The sequence below is a fragment of the Mercenaria mercenaria genome, chromosome 5 (assembly GCF_021730395.1).
Source record: "Mercenaria mercenaria strain notata chromosome 5, MADL_Memer_1, whole genome shotgun sequence".
NCBI lineage: Eukaryota > Metazoa > Mollusca > Bivalvia > Venerida > Veneridae > Mercenaria > Mercenaria mercenaria.
This window is the reverse complement of record NC_069365.1, coordinates 24,469,636-24,487,624: the sequence shown is the minus strand read 5'-3', so window position 1 is coordinate 24,487,624 and position 17,989 is coordinate 24,469,636. Positions and strand designations below refer to the sequence as shown.

The 17,989-nt window shown below is 36.6% G+C and overlaps 1 long non-coding RNA gene across 1 annotated transcript; it reads right to left on the bottom strand.

Annotated features, from left to right (window-relative positions):
* Nucleotides 1–56: 56 nt before the first annotated feature.
* LOC123556679 (uncharacterized) lies at nucleotides 57–5,623 on the bottom strand. The gene is made up of 3 exons (XR_008370917.1): nucleotides 4,974–5,623; nucleotides 4,368–4,615; nucleotides 57–1,864 (listed from the first exon to the last, which is right to left on the bottom strand). It is a non-coding gene; the product is annotated as an uncharacterized LOC123556679 (long non-coding RNA).
* Nucleotides 5,624–17,989: the final 12,366 nt, after the last annotated feature.

Here is a 17,989-nt window from a genome sequence, read left to right as displayed (position 1 = left end):
TTGTGTCTTTGGAAAGAAAGATGATGGTCATGCAGTTTCTTACTTTTGCTAGACTATTTGATTTTTTTTCAATAGTACATATTTTGGAATCACCCCCTTCGTCAGTATCAAAAGTTTTGCAGTTGGGTTTCTCAACAACTACTGGGCCAAATGATTTCAAACATTACATATGTCTTTGGCATCATTAGATGACCTCACAGGACAACGTTTATGACTCTAGCTTTTATTTTGTCAAAATTATGCATGTTTTTAACTTAGAATTTCTGGATAAAGATCTGCATTTAAACAGAAATCTCAACATTTACTTGGGCAAATGCTTTCAAACTTTAACACATGTCTTCGACATCATTAGATGATCTTCCAGGACACAATATGTAACTCTAGCTTTTATTTGGTCAAAATTATGCCCCTTTCCAGATTAGAAAATTTTTATAAGCCTTTGTAAGCAATAATTAGGTTTAATGGCTTCAAATAGTTGAGCGTGCTGTTATTAAACAGCTCTTGTTTATTTGAAATACCTTATGTATAAGAGTCAGAGGTAGTGATCACTATTGATTAATATTGTTGAGTGTCAAGTATTGAGACACACCCATTATATATATGGCTAGTAATTCTTACAAGAAGCTACAAACATGTCAGTTTACTGTACTTTTTATTGTCAAAACTAATCCTACAATGATAACTATTGTCAGACATAGATAATTATCCCAACAACATTGTTTAGGAAATACGTAATTGTTGTAAATGAAAAAGATGCATGCCAAAAAACATGTAGATTATACAGGAAAAGGTTTACTGAATGCATCAATAGTCATTTTGAATACATGTAACAATGAAACAATTTCTTTTCAAACACTTACTTTGATAAATGTTAATATGTGTTATGAAAATAGCTTTTACATTCAAAGAGAAATAAACTGGAGTTTGATGTTATATTGTTGTTGCCTATTTATGACCCGCCTACACAGCTTACAGTGTCCTACACATTCCAAACAAGCATATATGGCAAAAATGAAATTCTAAATCATAACAAATATATAACATAGTTTTTTGTGTTTTACAAAAATAAACCTAGTAAACATATCTAGGAGATCATCAGACCTAACATACCACTGTGATAGGTCTGTATTTACATTAAACAAATATTTCACCATTACAGTTATTGGTCCAGAAAATGGGACACAATTAAAGGATGGCCATCTTGAAATATACACATTCTGAATGACTCTGGTCAATAGTAAAAACTATTGCTCAAGACAAATAGTTCTGACTATTGACTGGCAAGCAATAAATTTTATATTTCGTGTCACCAGAAATACATTTTAATATCTTGTACTTTCAGTTTTGACTTCGGCCCAGTAAAATTGTTGAACTTTAGACCAGTCAATAGCACAAACTATTGACCGGCTGTTTATAGAAGTCAAGTAATTATACAAAATATAGTTCAGAGGGCTCTGTTATGTATATCAAAAACTCAATAAATGGCTTTCCTGAAATTTGGTAATATTTGTAAGTTTCAATTTCGGCACAGCAAAATTAGTGATTTACTACAGACAATACAACAAGCTATGGACTGCCAATTTATTAAAAGATGCAAAAGTCACCATGAAGGTATGAACCCAACGTAATGACCACGAGGGTCGGGGTACTTGTCCCTGACAGTCCAAGTGACACATGAAGGGATAACACGCCTGTCTTTGTACCCAAGCTTCCCGAACTCGTGCAAAATCCAAAGTCTGTAGGCAGCATGCCTTCTGGACTTCTGCAGGTCCTCCTCTGTTCTTGCATGCCTAGCAAATATATCATTTCGGTATAACTGGTTAATCTGGATGGCAATAGGCTCCATGATGAACATTTCCATTTCCTGAAAGAGACAATTTATGATTTACAATACAGATATAATGACTCTACATTGCTCATCTAATTGACCAGACGCCGGCTGTCAACCAAACCAATAAATCGATAAGCGATCAACCAATCAATGCGCTTGATTCGACGCACACCTCCAGACGGTGTTAATGTAAATATTACCCTCCGACATTGCGATCTCGACACCGATAAAAATAACTGATAAATTCCTTTTGAAAATGATTATATATACAAGTAAAACTTATTAGAAATGGTAAAAAGGTGTCAGTGGGGACTTTGCAAGTCCGATAGTCGCTTTCCAGAACACCTAGATTATTCCTTTTCCAAAACCTAAGTAAAGTTTTGAGAAGTATCTTCGCTGGATTAAGACTTGTGGACGTCCTCACCGACAACTGAAAGTGGATAAAATCGACGGAAACTACCACATATTTGTATATACAATGGTATTAATATATCTAGCTTTCACTTAATTCACATTTGACCCGGGCGCCGTGTGATAAATTAGTCTAAATTTGGCATCGTAGGTGGCTACGAGCTATGGTGTATGTGTTCACATTAAATACGGGCATCGTGCCATATTTTTTTTTTTTTTTGAAATTTCAGTGCAGTTTTCTTGCAGTTACCGTAGGCTTCCAATGGAACTCTTACGTGCTGAAGATGACTAATATATATAACCATCTGAAAAATGTTATGCCATATAAAGGCTGCTGCACGGAAATGATGTGGCCGTGCAATGATTGCTCAATATCCATGCGATTTCATTCGGTACTGCAGCAAGCAGGAACCTTGTGGCAGCTCTGCGAATGCCGTGCGAAGGTCTCAGGTGTCTACAATCTCCGTACGATTTCTTTTAGGCACTTTGTCCACAGAATATCGTGCGTTGGCTGCACGATCAGCGCATGGCCTCCTAACGATGCCTGTGCGGAGACTGTGCAATGCCACCTACGACATGTCTACGGTCTACGGGCTTTCAAATAATTCAAATATGTATAACTTTTCGCTAAACAAAGTCGTAGAGGCTGCGGAGCCCGTGCGAAAATCGCACATCCATACCCAAGCCCCACTCCCCCCACCCCCACTGCCTCCGCAGTCGCACAGAAAGGAGGATACGGGCAGTCTACTGGTTCTGCAGACACATCGTAGGCCGAAGATAAACTAGGCATTGTTGGTTTATTTCTCAGCCATAGCACTTCTTATTGGGCATTTACATAACGAGAAACTGTGAAGAGAAAGTGCCAAAATGTTCAAGTAGCAAAAATCTGAACTAAAAGTGCTATATTCTTGCCCAAACTTTTCAGTTGCCTTGATCAACATGTACGTGGAAAGACATCGGTGATGTGAATTCTTTTTAGGTTGAGGGAGAAGGGCTATTTATACCTAAAATGTAAATGTATCATTATCCTTCAATGCACTTTTTCCAATTTTGCACACAGGGCCTAAGTACTGATAGAGTACAAATCCAGAAAATACTAAGAAAATATCAAACTGAATGATAAACAAATATTTTTATAATGATAAAAACACGCATAAACTTGTCAGTGATTTATTAAAGAAGCAACACAAAATTTTCAACAACAAATATCATCAGTAATTGTCGTCGTGTAGCCTTCTTCCGTCTTCTTTTGTCTTCTGAATATACATGCTTTCTCAACTCATTCTGTCCCCGAATGTCAGAAAATCCAATAACTATCAATGTAAGACTCCTAACAGTACTTTCTCGAAATTCATCTAAATGTTTTAAAGACACATAATAAGACAGAAATTTCTTGCCAATCTCTTCAGAAATATCGCGTAAAGTAGCAGCAGCAGCCATTATCGATCTAAATGTCGGAGGTTTAGTATTTTGTGGTACCACGTGACCTGTAGGCGGAGCCTGGCGTCTGGTCAATTGTTATAGCTTGACATGGTCCAATTCTGGACATGAATTTTCAGCCAGTCAGGGAAAATGTGTATGTCCCATGCTTTGATCAAGTGCCTATAGATTTTAGTAGAGGGTCACCTAGTTCAAGAATAAAAATAATCACAAAACTGACCCATATATAAAAATGAAGACATTTCAGTGTCAAGTAGAAAATTACAAGCTGTTATGATGTACTAGTCCTACCAAAAGATGAAGTACAGCACTTGGAACGCCTGGGGGATTTAAACAGGTCTATAAAACCCTTTCATTAGGTGACGTAACTGGTCTGTAGTCATGTAAAGACATATTATAACATCTTCAACACTTGATCTAAAGTATGTTACATCTAAAGGCATAGTAAAGTTGACATACATTTTATTCTCAATACTTAGTTTTGTCAATCTGACTCAGTTCACAGAGCAATGTATGCAGGTCTGACATGTTCAGGCAGTTTAGATAATAGACTATAAGTTATTTTACGAACTTGTGTAAAAAGCTTCTTTACCTCAGAATTTATATCACAGTATAGATACTAGAAAAGCTAAATGCAAGCATGTTATGAAAATTGACATCTTGTAAGAAATTCACTTCAACTTACTGGCTGAATGCTACTGCAAAGATCAGGTCACATCCCACAACAAACCTTCTCTCTATCTTCTGCCATCTCTCTGCAGTGTTGACACACACACCAGGATGGACTTGTGTTATCTTCTGGCTCAGGTTCTGGCCCTTCTGCAGCAGCGGTTAATTCATCTGCTACATCTAGTAGCAACGCAGGCACCTTCTCTGCAGCCTTTCTCAAAATGTTCTTGGCCCCTTCTTCTGTAAGTGACTCAACCATCTCCTCTAAATTTAAATATCATAAACTTAAGGGACGATCATGAAAAATCAAGGGCGAGACTTGGCACTGATTTACCGAGCTCAACTAATTTTTAGCTCTGATCAAAGCATTTTGCATATATGACAGTACAGCCATTTTATTCATAAGACCGATTCAAAATCATCTCACATTTACTAACATGTATTGTAACGGAAAAAAGTAATAAAACTATTAATAACAGGATTCAATTATAATTGCAAAATGGACTATATTAGTATAATATCAATTTAGTATGATGTATTAACCCATATAAAATAAACAATAACATAATTATAATAAATACTAAATTATATTCATTTATTAGTTTTCAGACAAAGAAATTACGTGTGCTTTTCTCTTTCTTTCTTCTCGTAATTCTTCCAAAAATGCCCGTCGGTCTGCATCGAGCCTGTCACCCCTGAGAGTTCTTTTTCCACGGGCCCCTCTTCCTCTTCCACGACCAGTCTGAACTCTGGGCCCACTACCTCTCCGTCCTCTGCCCCTTCCTCTACCCATCTGTGCTTCCTCATACGGTTCGTAATCGATTGATAATAACGCAATAACCCTTGAGTTTTCTTCAGTAAACTTTACATAGAAAATATACGAATAATATTTCATATAAATAATCGGGGATAACGACCCGAGATATGAAGGCGTTTATGTATAAACAAAGATTTTTGTCTATTACTTACTGTGCTAGGACTAGATGACGCCATTTTGTGCAGCTAAAATAGGTGGCGCTTTGAAAATCAAAGTACCAGAAGGACGCCCGCGCTCTAAAAATAGACGGGGATACCGTTGCCAGCGAAATTGCACTTATGTTTTCTACCATTCTCTACCTAAATCAACAGATGTATCAAGTCTGTTGTACAATAGATATACTTTCTCCATCTTTTGGACTAAAATTTGCAATTGCATACATTTTCCCCATATAGTATGATTGACCACCTTTAAATATATAAACCAAAAATGCACCAGAGCCCACCATTTCATACTGTATTTCAAAATTTTCCAAGGGAAGAGACCCATGACCCCCCCCCCCCCCCCCCCCCCCCCCACACACACACACTTAAAATGACTTCAGTACCTCTGCCCATACCTCGAAATTTAGACTCATAGTACTCAGGTGAGTGATCCAGGGTCATCATGACCCTCTAGTCTCAAACAAGTTATGACTTAAATCATTCAATTTGGTGTTTTATGTCCATTTCAGAAATGGGACATGATGAGTATGAATATGAGGAGGATGAGTATGAAGATGAGAATAATGTAGACCAAAGAAGTAGGAAAAAAAGAAATACTGGAACTCGTGTTAAATGGACTCCTCAAGAATTGACTGAAATACAGAAGTATTTTAAAGACAATTTTACAACTAAAAGTACTCCAGCCCAAAGAGATATTGATACGGCAATAGCACTGAGTAAAAAAACAGGGGAGTTATACAGCATAGAAATTGGGAAACAATTAAGAAAAAAGTATGGAACTTGATTCAAAAACTGTAACATGTTTCTGTTACCATACCAAACGGGACTGCCATGTTTAAAAGTGCAATACAAAAATCTGTTTGAAATATAGCCATGTTTGAATGGAATCTTGTAAAGGAAGCCATTCATTGTATATGTGTTATAAAAATAAAATGCACATGACACGGTCCGTAGTTTAAATTATTATAGCCTCGATATAGTGTTTTTCTATATTTCTATCCAAAAATATGCATTTACATTTCAGGTACTTCATTCACAGAGACTACGTGAGAAATCCCTGAATGCTTGGGTTGTGACGGAAGCAAATGGAAAAATATTAGCCTCTCATTGTGACTGTATGGCTGGGGTAGGTGAAGTATGTTCACATGTAGCATCTGTTTTATTTGTGATTGAAGGAACTGTTCATATTAGGGACTCGAGGACAGTGACACAAGAACCTGCATATTGGCTACTTCCTTCATCATTGAAGAAAGTTGCGTATTCCGAGACGAGAGATATTAACTTCGCTTCAGCCAAAACTTTGAAGAAAACATTTGATAGTTTATGTGACAACCCTGTTAACGTTAACTAATCCGCAAAAAAAGGGTAAAAAGGTAGTTCCAGAACCAACGTTAGATGACGTCGCGCTGCTGTTTACTAAGCTACATGCTACAGGGAGAAAACCAGCAATTTTGTCTGTTGTACCAGAGTACGCTGAGGCATACAGGCCAAAGGTAGAACTGTTACAGTTGAACTTTCCAAAGTATTGACTGATCTTCGAAACAAGAGTGCGATATTACTTAACTATAAGGATTTAATAGATGAATGCAGCACTTTGTCTTTAACAGTTACAAAAGAGGAAGCTTCCAATGTCGAAATGTCAACCAGACAACAATCGGAGAGCAAGTTATGGTTTAAGTTCAGAGCTGGGAGAGTAACTGCCTCCAAAATGAAATCTGTGTGTACCACTGATATTTCAAATCCCTCGCAGAGTCTCATAATGGCCATTTGTTATCCGACTGAACACCGTTTTTCTTCTGTCGCGACCAGTTGGGGAATTAAAAATGAAAAAAATGCCCTTGAAAAATTTGTGCAGGCTTTTACTTCAGAGGGACATGACAACGTAACTGTCGACACTTGTGGATTATTTATAAGTACTGAACACCCTTGGATAGCTGCCACCCCAGATGGCATAATCTCTTGCAACTGCTGTGGTAAAAGTATAATTGAGATAAAGTGTCCGTACAAGGAGAAGGACAACTTATTGAAAGATGAGGGAAACTTATATTTAAAGCGAGGAGAAAACGGAGAACTTGGTTTAGACAAAAAACACGCATATTATTACCAAGGGCAAACGCAGTTAGGTGTCACAAAATGTGAATCATGTTATTTCGTTGTGTGGACTGAGAAGGACATTCATATTGAAGAAATCCTGTTCGACGAGAATATGTGGGAGGACATTGTTGAAAAATCTGGAAAAATATTTCACACGGCCATTTTACCTGAACTTGTGGGGAAATTTTACTCCAGACTACCTGGTGCAGGAGTACCATCTGCACCACTAAGAGCAACATCTGGTCCATTACAATCACAATCACAGGAAAATGAAAATAACATTTGCGCAACTGGGGAAAAAACGTGGTGCTACTGTGACCAGGTTGAATCTGGGAAAATGGTGTACTGTGATAATGAAAACTGTGACATAAAGTGGTTTCATTTCACATGTCTTAAAATGACCTGTAAACCAAAAAGCAAATTTTGGTACTGTCCGGATTGCAGGAAATTGCCCGAGTTTTCCAGGAAAAGGGTAAAAAGATGCTAACAGTATACATAAACAAAGCAAACTGTAGATATTGCGTTTTAATAGTCCTATAAACTAAAACAAACATAAGATGACGGATATCACTGTATGTTCAATGTTCATAGTGAAATTTTATAAAATAACACATTTTAATAAGAAGTTTTCCAGGAAAAGGGTGAAAAGATGCTAACAGTATACATAAACAAAGCAAACACATATACCGTATTTTCCGTATTAACGCCCCCAGGGGCGTTACTTTTTCGAAAGAGGGGGCGTTTATTTGAGGTAAAAAAGTAAAATATGAAATTCTTTACAAAACTTAAATACATCGTTCAAACTAGCTGTAAAGTGTTTCTGTGTTGTTTAATCCCCCCAAAACGTAATTATTTGGCATCCATTTTAATGCAGTGTGTCTTTTATGCATTTAAATACGGTACCTCTTGTATTCCATGTCTGGCTTTTTGACACGCTCGCGACACAACACATTACATCATGACCCAAACAGCTGTGTACTCCGATAACATTTTCCTTAATACATGCGGGTAGCTAATAGCGCAATACACAATGTCAATGGTTTGACCACAGACACTTGGGGCTCGGACCTCCACACACCCCATTCTCCTCCGCCCCTGGTTAAGTTTAGCCAATATATTTTAGCATTTCACCATGTATAAAGCATATGTGACGATCATAAAACGCATTTTGTAACATTTCAGCGTGTTTTTAAAAAATGTATTTTTACCATCAATGCTCTCAATACTAGAAGATATGCAACTTTTCACGAACACTAGGGAAACAATAGCTAGTTAAACGTTTAAATGAACCCCTACCAATGAATCACTGGTATCAATCGTCAGATCTGTTACCATTCTGTTAAATGACACCAGTCCCGACAACTGTCGTTTGTATTCCGACGAGAAATCAATAAATAATATAAATCAATCTATCTAAATTCTATGGAACACTTCCTTGCGAATAGATCCCTGCTTTGAACTGCGCATATCATTGCCGGGTACCAAAATTGATACTGTTTCGACTGCATTATACTGGATTATCGCTTCACCACGTGTTACACGAGGTTTGTTTACATAAAGAAGAGATGATCTGGTTTAACATAGCCGTAAGAGTAACAATTTTGGTTCCCGGTTTATGGCATGCGCTACACAAAGCGAGAGTCCAGCGCAAGCAAGTGTTCCCATTGTTCGTGAGAAGTTGCATGTCTTCTAGTATTGAGAGCATTGATGGTAAAAATGCATTTTTTTAAAACATGCTGAAATGTTACAAAATGCGTTTTATGATCGTCACCTATGCTCAATACATGGTAAAAATGCTAAAATATATTGGCTAAACTTAACCAGGGGCGTAGGAGAATGGGGTGTGTGGAGGTCCGAACCCCAAGTGTCTGTGGGTTTGACACGCTGCTGTGCCTGCTTTTGAATTAAAAGTTCTTAAAACTGCCGAAGAAAAGGGTATATCGTAAACACATTGCTGCAAGTTTGTTTAAAGTCGGCAGGAAGCGTGTGCGCGAGTGGTGTAAAAACAAATCAAAAATGTATTTACCGTTTAATTTTCTGTTTGATGATTGGATACGTACCATACCTAGTACAAATGTTTTGGACTTACGGTACATGGACTGTTTAAAAGTGTGTTTAATTTTTAATACATTGGACTTTAGTACTGTAAATTACTTATTATATGGACTTATAAAAATGAGGTAGGTGATTTTTTTCCAGTTCTTGTTGACTTTTTTCCCCTCCAAAATGGGTGGGGGGCGTTAATTAGAGGGGGGCAATAATTAGAGGGGGGCCTTAATTCGGGAAAATACGGTAGATACTGCCTTTTAATACAGTCCTATAAACTAAAACAAACGTAAGATGACGGATATCACTGTATGTTCAATGTTCATAGTGAAATTTTATAAAATAACACATTGTAATAAGAAGTGTAAATAGTGCTTCAACAGTACCTAATTATGTTAAAGTACATTGTATGCCTATAACTACATGTATAAATCATTAATGAATTCCCAACTTCTTTATTACTAACTTTCAAATTTTATTTAGAAGTTTAACTTTCAAAAAACGAACTGGAATACCTGACATGTAAGAAAAACAATTAGTATGCAATTTACAAAAAAAAAAAAAAATACAAGGTCCTTTTTGTTGTGACATGTTTCATTCTAAATGTGATTTTTTGACATCATTATACTAACTGTCATATTTTATTTTGATGTTTAATTAACTATCAAAAATGAACTGAAATACCTGACATGTAAGAAAAACAAATAGTATGCAATTTACAAAAAAATAAAAATACAAGGACCTTTTTGTTGTGACATATTTCATAATGTGACTTTGTGACATCATTACGTTGTAAATATGCTTTGCTAAAGCTAGTGCTTGTTTGCTTTGAGCAGATTTAAACCAAGTTTTCTTCCATGAAATAAATTGTTATCAACCGTTATTTTGTTGTTAAAATTATTTTTTGACTGCTCTTCATTGTTTTTAACCCTTACCCTACTAAATTTCTAGAAATGAACTTGTCCATCTTTCCATTTGGACAGCACAATAAAAGGTTAATAGGGCTGATTACTTAAACATATACAAACTGAATACTGGTCATTGCAGATCATGATCAGACTGCACAATTGTGCAGGTTGATCATAATCTACACTAATCACAAAGGCAGTCGTTTTACAGCATGGTAATTTAGGGTTTAAGATTAACAACTTAATTTTCATTAATCAAAGTTGACAACTGAATCGCACATATTAACAAGTCCGCAACATATATGTGCAATTTTGCCTACTAATGGAATACTTTCGGCGTCTCTTGTTACCAGTAGGTCTAGAGGCAAGTTACCATTCAGAATAGTATATTTTTGGCGTACCAAGCCGATCACACGTTCAACATGAATGCGAACATTGGCAATTCTTCTTGTAGATTCTAAATCTAGGGGTGAAAGTTGACTCTTTCCTTTTGTGAAAGCTGGGATTTTGACCTCAGCACACATGCTACCTATACTAGCTTGAATGTCAAACCCTCGGTCAGCCAAAACAATGTCTCCAGGAAGAATTTTCTGCAGGAAACCACAGTTTTCAGTTATGTGCTTATTGCTTGTTCTCCCACCCCATGAGTTAGATATAAAGGATATTACACCTTGTGGAGTTATTCCCAGTAAAAATTTCACAGTGTTATGGTGTTTGTATGAGGACCAGGCTTCTGCCCGTGCTTTGAAGTTTGAAGGTCTTTCAATAAATACTTCGAAACAGCAGGCTGGTGCTCAACAATGTCATACTCATGAGAAACTACCGTATTTTCCCGAATAGACGCCCCCGGGGGCGTTACATTTTCCAAAGAGGGGGCGTTCATTTGAGGTAAAAAAATAAAAAATTAAAATTTTTACAAAACTTAAAAACATCGTTCAAACCAACTGTAAAGTGTTTCTGTGTTGTTTAATTCCCCCAAAACGTAATTATTTGGCATCTAATTTAATGCAGTTTGTCTTAAAATTATGCATTTAAATACGGTACCTCATGTATTCCGTGACACGCTCGCGACATTACACATTACGTCATCATACCCAAACAGCTGTGTACTCCGATAATATTTTCCTTAGTACATGCGGGTACTGCAATACACAATGTCAGTGGTTTGACACGCTGTTTATGTGCCGGCTTTTAAATTAAAAGTTATTAGAACTGCCGAAGAAAAGGTTAACACTTTGCCGCAAATTTGTTTAAAGTCGACAGGAAGCTTGTGCGCGGGTGGTGCAAAAACAAATCAAAAATGGATTTACCGTTTAATTTTCTATTTGATGATTGGATACGTACCGTACTTAGTATAAACGTTTTGGATTTACGGTACATGTACTGTTTAATAGTGTGTTTAATTCTTAATACATTGGATACTTACTGTAAATTACTTATTATGTGGACTTATAAAAATGAGGTAGGTGATTTTTTTTCGTTCTTGTTGACTTTTTTTCCCCTCCAAAACGGGTGGGGGCGTTAATTAGAGGGGGGGCCTTAATTCGGGAAAATACGGTACATAGACACAGGGACAGAACTCGTTGTAACAAAACAATCAAAGGTGTTCGTGTCTGGGGGCCTTACAGTCCCTGAAGACCACTGCCAAACAAAAATAGTTGTATGTCTTTATATTCATCAGGAAGAACAGGTGCAAAACATAATGGTGAGAGGGAAGGAAACGTCGATAAAAGAGATTGTTGTAAAAGACGAAACAGGTCAAGCAAAGGTGACCCTATGGCGAGATATGACCAACATTCAAGCAAGGATGGGAGACTATCTCATAATACAAAACGTAGTTGTCAATGTTTGGCAAAACAAGATCTCCCTATCTGGCACCATTTTGACCAAGTTTGATACAATTTTGCAGATGTGACGTTATGACAATCACTCTAAAACGCCACCCATCAGTACTTCTCAGTGCTTTGATATGATTTGTATTGTGATATATGCGCAAGTTCTTCTGCGGAGAAATACAATATTGCCCAACTTTTAGTAGCGCAATATCAGGGGTGTGGAATACCCATTTTTTTGCACTTGTCCACAGACAAGTCATACTGGAAAATCTACTTGTCCGAAACCAAAGTCCACATGTCCTAATTTTCAACATAAGAAACATTATCTTACAGTTACTTACACAAGATAAAATTTCTTACTGGACCCAAACATATAATTTCAATGTTCAGACCGATAGATTTTGAAAAACATGTGTGCAACCAAAATGATAATCCCTGATGGAGAGACACTTCGAGGAAACACTTTTTCCATTGCAATGGAGTGACTAAATACTAAATACGATTCTCAACTATTTTCCCAACTTTTTTCATTCCTAACATTATACTAAGAAAATTACAAATTCACAGGAGTATTGTATTTGGAGTGATCTTACAGAAACCACTCTGGCCCATCTTATTTGCTTTAACAAAAGAAGGTCAAATGAGCCATCAATGATGTTGGTTGACAAATTTACATGTAGGCCAGACTGGAAGACCGCAAATGTGGATCTTGATATGAAAGTAAGTTTTTAATTTTTAAGATTAAATTTTTGTCAAGCTGGCATATAATAAATCAGACAAAGTACAGAATCAAATGTCTATTGTACACTTTGTACATCAGTATGTGTGCATGCAGTGATTTTATTGGGTATTTTGGTAAGGTACCTGTACCTTTAATACAATTGGGGAAAATACGAGTGTTGATGGCGTGATAGTGGGTTTCGAGGGTAATCCTCCTGAACAAATTTAAAGGGCCCCTTGGATGAAGAATTATGATTTTACAGAATCGTCTATATATGCCATAAATAAATTTGGTGAAGTTTTTAAAAAAATCAACCATCCCCATAACTGTAATTTACAGGTATAATTTACCTATACGATTTGCCTCCCTGGCCAAATCGAGCGTCGGTTATCTCCGGCAAATATTGATTGGAAATTTCCGTGTGACGTCACAAGCAGTACCCGGATTTTCTTCGCCATTTAGAAAGCGTGTTTACATTCACAATTAACTATAAATTATAACAAATATTGGATATTTTTCGCGATGCCAGGTGCACAGTGTTGTGTAGGTGGGTGCACGAATAAACGTTGTAATAACATTAGCTTGCATCAATTTCCAAAAGACTCTTCAATTCGAGAACAATGGATAAAGGCTCTACAAGCTATGGGAACTTGCTTCTCACGGGCTGGATGGAGTGGACCGAAATCAAAATCAGACAACGCACAGCTTGTTTGTAGCGAACACTTTGAAATTGAGTGTTTCACACTTAATTACCACGCTGTTGCATTGGAAGGAAGGTTTGAGTTACAAGGCTAAACTCGAGGTCACTGCCATTCCAACTTTATTTGGACAAAACATAGACAATTACAAACAGAAAGAGCCTGTGTTGAGGAGTGCATTCAGAAAGAGGGAATGTGCCAGAGTATCGGTAAGTTAGTTTATGTGTGGTTTACATGATATATAAATCAGTATTATTGTCACTGCACAGTAGACTAGTGTTAATATAACTGACGTCTCGGGTAGACAGATTTTGCATTCTGGTATTTCACACAGTCTGCCTGGGCAAGCTTATGGCGCCGAGTGGCTGCCTTTTAATTTAAATTTCTGACATTTGCAAGCATTGTAGTTACAGTTTAACCATCACAACTTAAAAAACAAACTGTATGCGTCAGATTAACTTCATTTATTGTCTACCTAACAGATGTTACTTCATTTTTTTATCTGTTGCGGTATTTTAACATGATTCTCCACAGACGAAATTCGTTGGTCATTACATTCGAAAAGGAAAAAAGTTCTTCCACCACACTTTAAACCTTTTCCTGGTTTGTAGTTTTGTACACGGAGGGGAATATCGAACTGCCAAAAAAATTAGTAACAATATTCTGGTCTTGAGTACAGTTATTTGGACTAACTGAACAATATTAGATCAAACGGTTTGTCCAGTTCTCCATGCAGGGACAACTGCATGGGATGGGTAGTCATGCTTGATTTGAATTGTCCACCACATTTGATCATAAATGTTCATGTAAGAGCAAGCACACAATCTCCCAAAAACATTTTTTGGCATTCAAACGTCAAATTTTATGTTACATTTTGTATTCGTTTCGCAGTTAAAAAGCTAGTGAGATTGAAGTATTTCATTTATTTTGTTTGTTTGTTTTGGGTTTAACGCCTTTTTCAACAGTATTTCAGTCATATAACTGCGGGCAGTTAACCTAATCAGTGTTCCTGTTTTCTGCACCAGTACAAACCTGTTCTCCGCAAGTAACTGCCAACTTCCCCACATGAATCAGAGGTGGAGGACTAATGATTTCAGACACAATGTCGTTTATCAAATAGTCACAGAGAACATACGCCCCGCCCGAGGATCGAACTCACGACCCCGCGATCCGTAGACCGACGCTCTACCTACTGAGCTAAGCGGGCGGACTTATATCATTTATACTAATTTACACGAGATCGATGCTGGATCTATCATGTTCGCCAGATTAATCATGGCACAAACAAGAGGGCCAAGATGGCCCTAGGTCGCTCACCTAAGAAACACTCCATAACAGTGTAAAACATGTCTGACCTAGTGATTTCATGGAAACAAATATTCTGACCAATTTTCATTAAGATTGGACCAAAAAATTGGTCTCTTGCGATAAAACAAGCATTTTCTTAGATATGACCTAGTTTTTGACCCTAGATGACCCATGTTCATACTCGACCTAGATTTTATCAAGGCAATCATTCTGACCAAAATTCATGAAGATCAACTGAAAAGTACAGCCTCTATCACATATAGAAGTTTTTTCTTTGATTTGACCAAGTGACCTAGTTTTTGACCTCAGATGACCCATATTCAAATTCGACCTAGATTTCATTAAGGCAATCAACCTGACCAAATTTCATAAAAATCAATTGAAAAAAACAGTCTCTATCGCATACACAAGATTTTTCTTTAATTTGACCTAGTGACCTACTTTTTGACCTCAGATAACCCATATTCAAAATCGACCTAGATTTCATCAAGGCAATCACTCTGACCAAATTTCATGAAGATCGATTGAAAAATACATCCTCTATTGCATACACAATGTTTTTCTTCGATTTGACCTAGTGACCTAGTTTTTGACCCCAGATGACCCATTTTCGAACTCGGCCTAGATTTTATCAAGGTTATCATTCTGGCTAAATTTATGAAGATCAGTTGAAAAATACAGCCTCAACTGCATACACAAGGTTTCTCTTTGATTTGACCTAGTGACCTAGTTTTTGATCCCAGATGACCCATTTTCGAACTTGGTCTAAATTTCATCAAGGTAATCATTCTGACCAAAATTCATGAAGATCAATTGAAAAATACAGCCTCTATCGCATACACAAGGTTTTTACGTGATATGACCTAGTGACCTAGTTTTTTACCCCAGATGACCCATTTTCGAACTCGGCCTAGATTTCATCAAGGTAATCATTCTGACCAAAATTCATGAAGATCAACTGAAAAATACCACCTCTATTGCATACACAAGGTTTTTCTTTGATTTGACCTAGTGACCTAGTTTTTGACCCCAGATGACCCATTTTCGAATTCGGCCTAGATTTCATCAAGGTTATCATTCTGACCAAAATTCATGAAGATCAATTGAAAAATACAGCCTCTATCGCATACACAAGGTTTTTCTTTGATTTGACCTAGTGACCTAGTTTTTGACCCGAGATGACCCATTTTCAAACTCGGCCTAGATTTCATCAAGGTTATCATTCTGACCAAAATTTATGAAGAAGAATTGAAAAATACAGCCTCTATCACATACACAAGGCTTTTCTATGATTTGACCTAGTGACCTAGTTTTTGACCCGAGATGACCCATTTTCGAACTCAGCCTAGATTTCATAAAAGTTATCATTCTGACCAATATTCATGAAGATTAAATGAAAAATACAGCCTCTATCGCATACACAAGGTTTTTCTTTGATTTGACCTAGTGACCTAGTTTTTGATCCGAGATGACCCATTTTTCGCACTCGGCCTAGATTTCATCAAGGTTATCATTCTGACCAATATTCATGAGGATTAATTGAAAAATACAGCCTCTATCGCATACACAGCTAAATGTTGACAGACGACGGACGACAGACGACGGACGACAGACGACAGACGACGGATGCCGGACATCGAGCGATCAGAAAAACTCACCTGAACATTGCTCAGGTGAGCTAAAAATCAGTTAAACATATTTTTAAATGTTCTGTCATTGATTGCAAATTTATCACCTCAACTCATTGCCATTTTTTGTATACTTGCACCAGTTAATCTATAAACAGCCTGTCTTTATATTTCTTGGTTGAATTATATGCCTCTTATAGACTGTCTCTTATAAACAGATTTGAGTATAAAAAGTTTTTTTATGTATAACTTACATTAAACATAATATCGAGTAATCACGAAAGCTATGAATTACTTACTTCTTTTTTTAATATACTAAGTTTTATTACACATAGTCCTTCAAAAAAGTAGGAGGCTACATCTTGAATAGATTTATATGAGAACAACTTTAGTAAATTGATGTTTATTTGAAAAAAATGTCTCTCAATCACATTCATAATATAACCTTTTCATTACATACCTCTTAAAACAAAAAAAGACTTTCTCTTTCTTTTTCACATTTAGCTAAAAGCGGATCAGTCGCTATGATAATGGTGAATCTTCAAGAGCCAGTATGTAAGGGGGAAGTCCTTGGCAAAGAAAGGCAAAAACCTTACTAGTGGTTTAAAGGCCTAGATTCACTACTATATAAGTGTCCCCCCCACCCCACCCAAATCTAATATACAACTACCATCTTATCTGCTGCTTATCAGCGATAATGTAATAGCAACTGATTAGAGGGAAATTAGCACAGCAGGGACCCCAACTACACCATGAAGATGTGTGCAGTGGAGTTGAAAGAAATTAATTTTTCTCCAATAAATGTGGAATGATAATAAAAATTATTATTTTGATATTATGTAGATGATAATAACTATTACTTTAATGTTATAATAATGATAATAATAATAATAGAAATAATCATAATTGGTATATTATTATCAGTATTATTATTATATTACATATAGGATGATAAAAGATAAAGTAATAATATTGAAAATAACAAGTGAATGAAGTATTGCCATGCAATACAAAGTCCCCTACTGGAAGGCACCTAATTTTTTCTACTGCAGTATAACATGATATAGAGGATAATTGTTGGTTTCGGTGTAATATCACGATATAATTTCACCGAGTGGGCACCAAAAGTGATATTTTCACGAGTGGCGCAGCCACGAGTGAAAATAACAACTTTTGGTGTTCACGAGTGAAATTACCGTGATATTACATCGATACCAACAATTTTTCTGTTTATTTTATGTCTAAAACTCTACTTTTGCTGTGTTTATTTCAATAAAATGTCGAAATTTGCGGGAAATTTTATCAGGAAGCATCGCAAAGATGACGTCATTTTAACGACGTCATCGTCATATTGTTTCCGGCTTTCAGTACGCTCGGTAAACTTTTTGACGTTAATCCGGGTATCAGATTTGATAATTT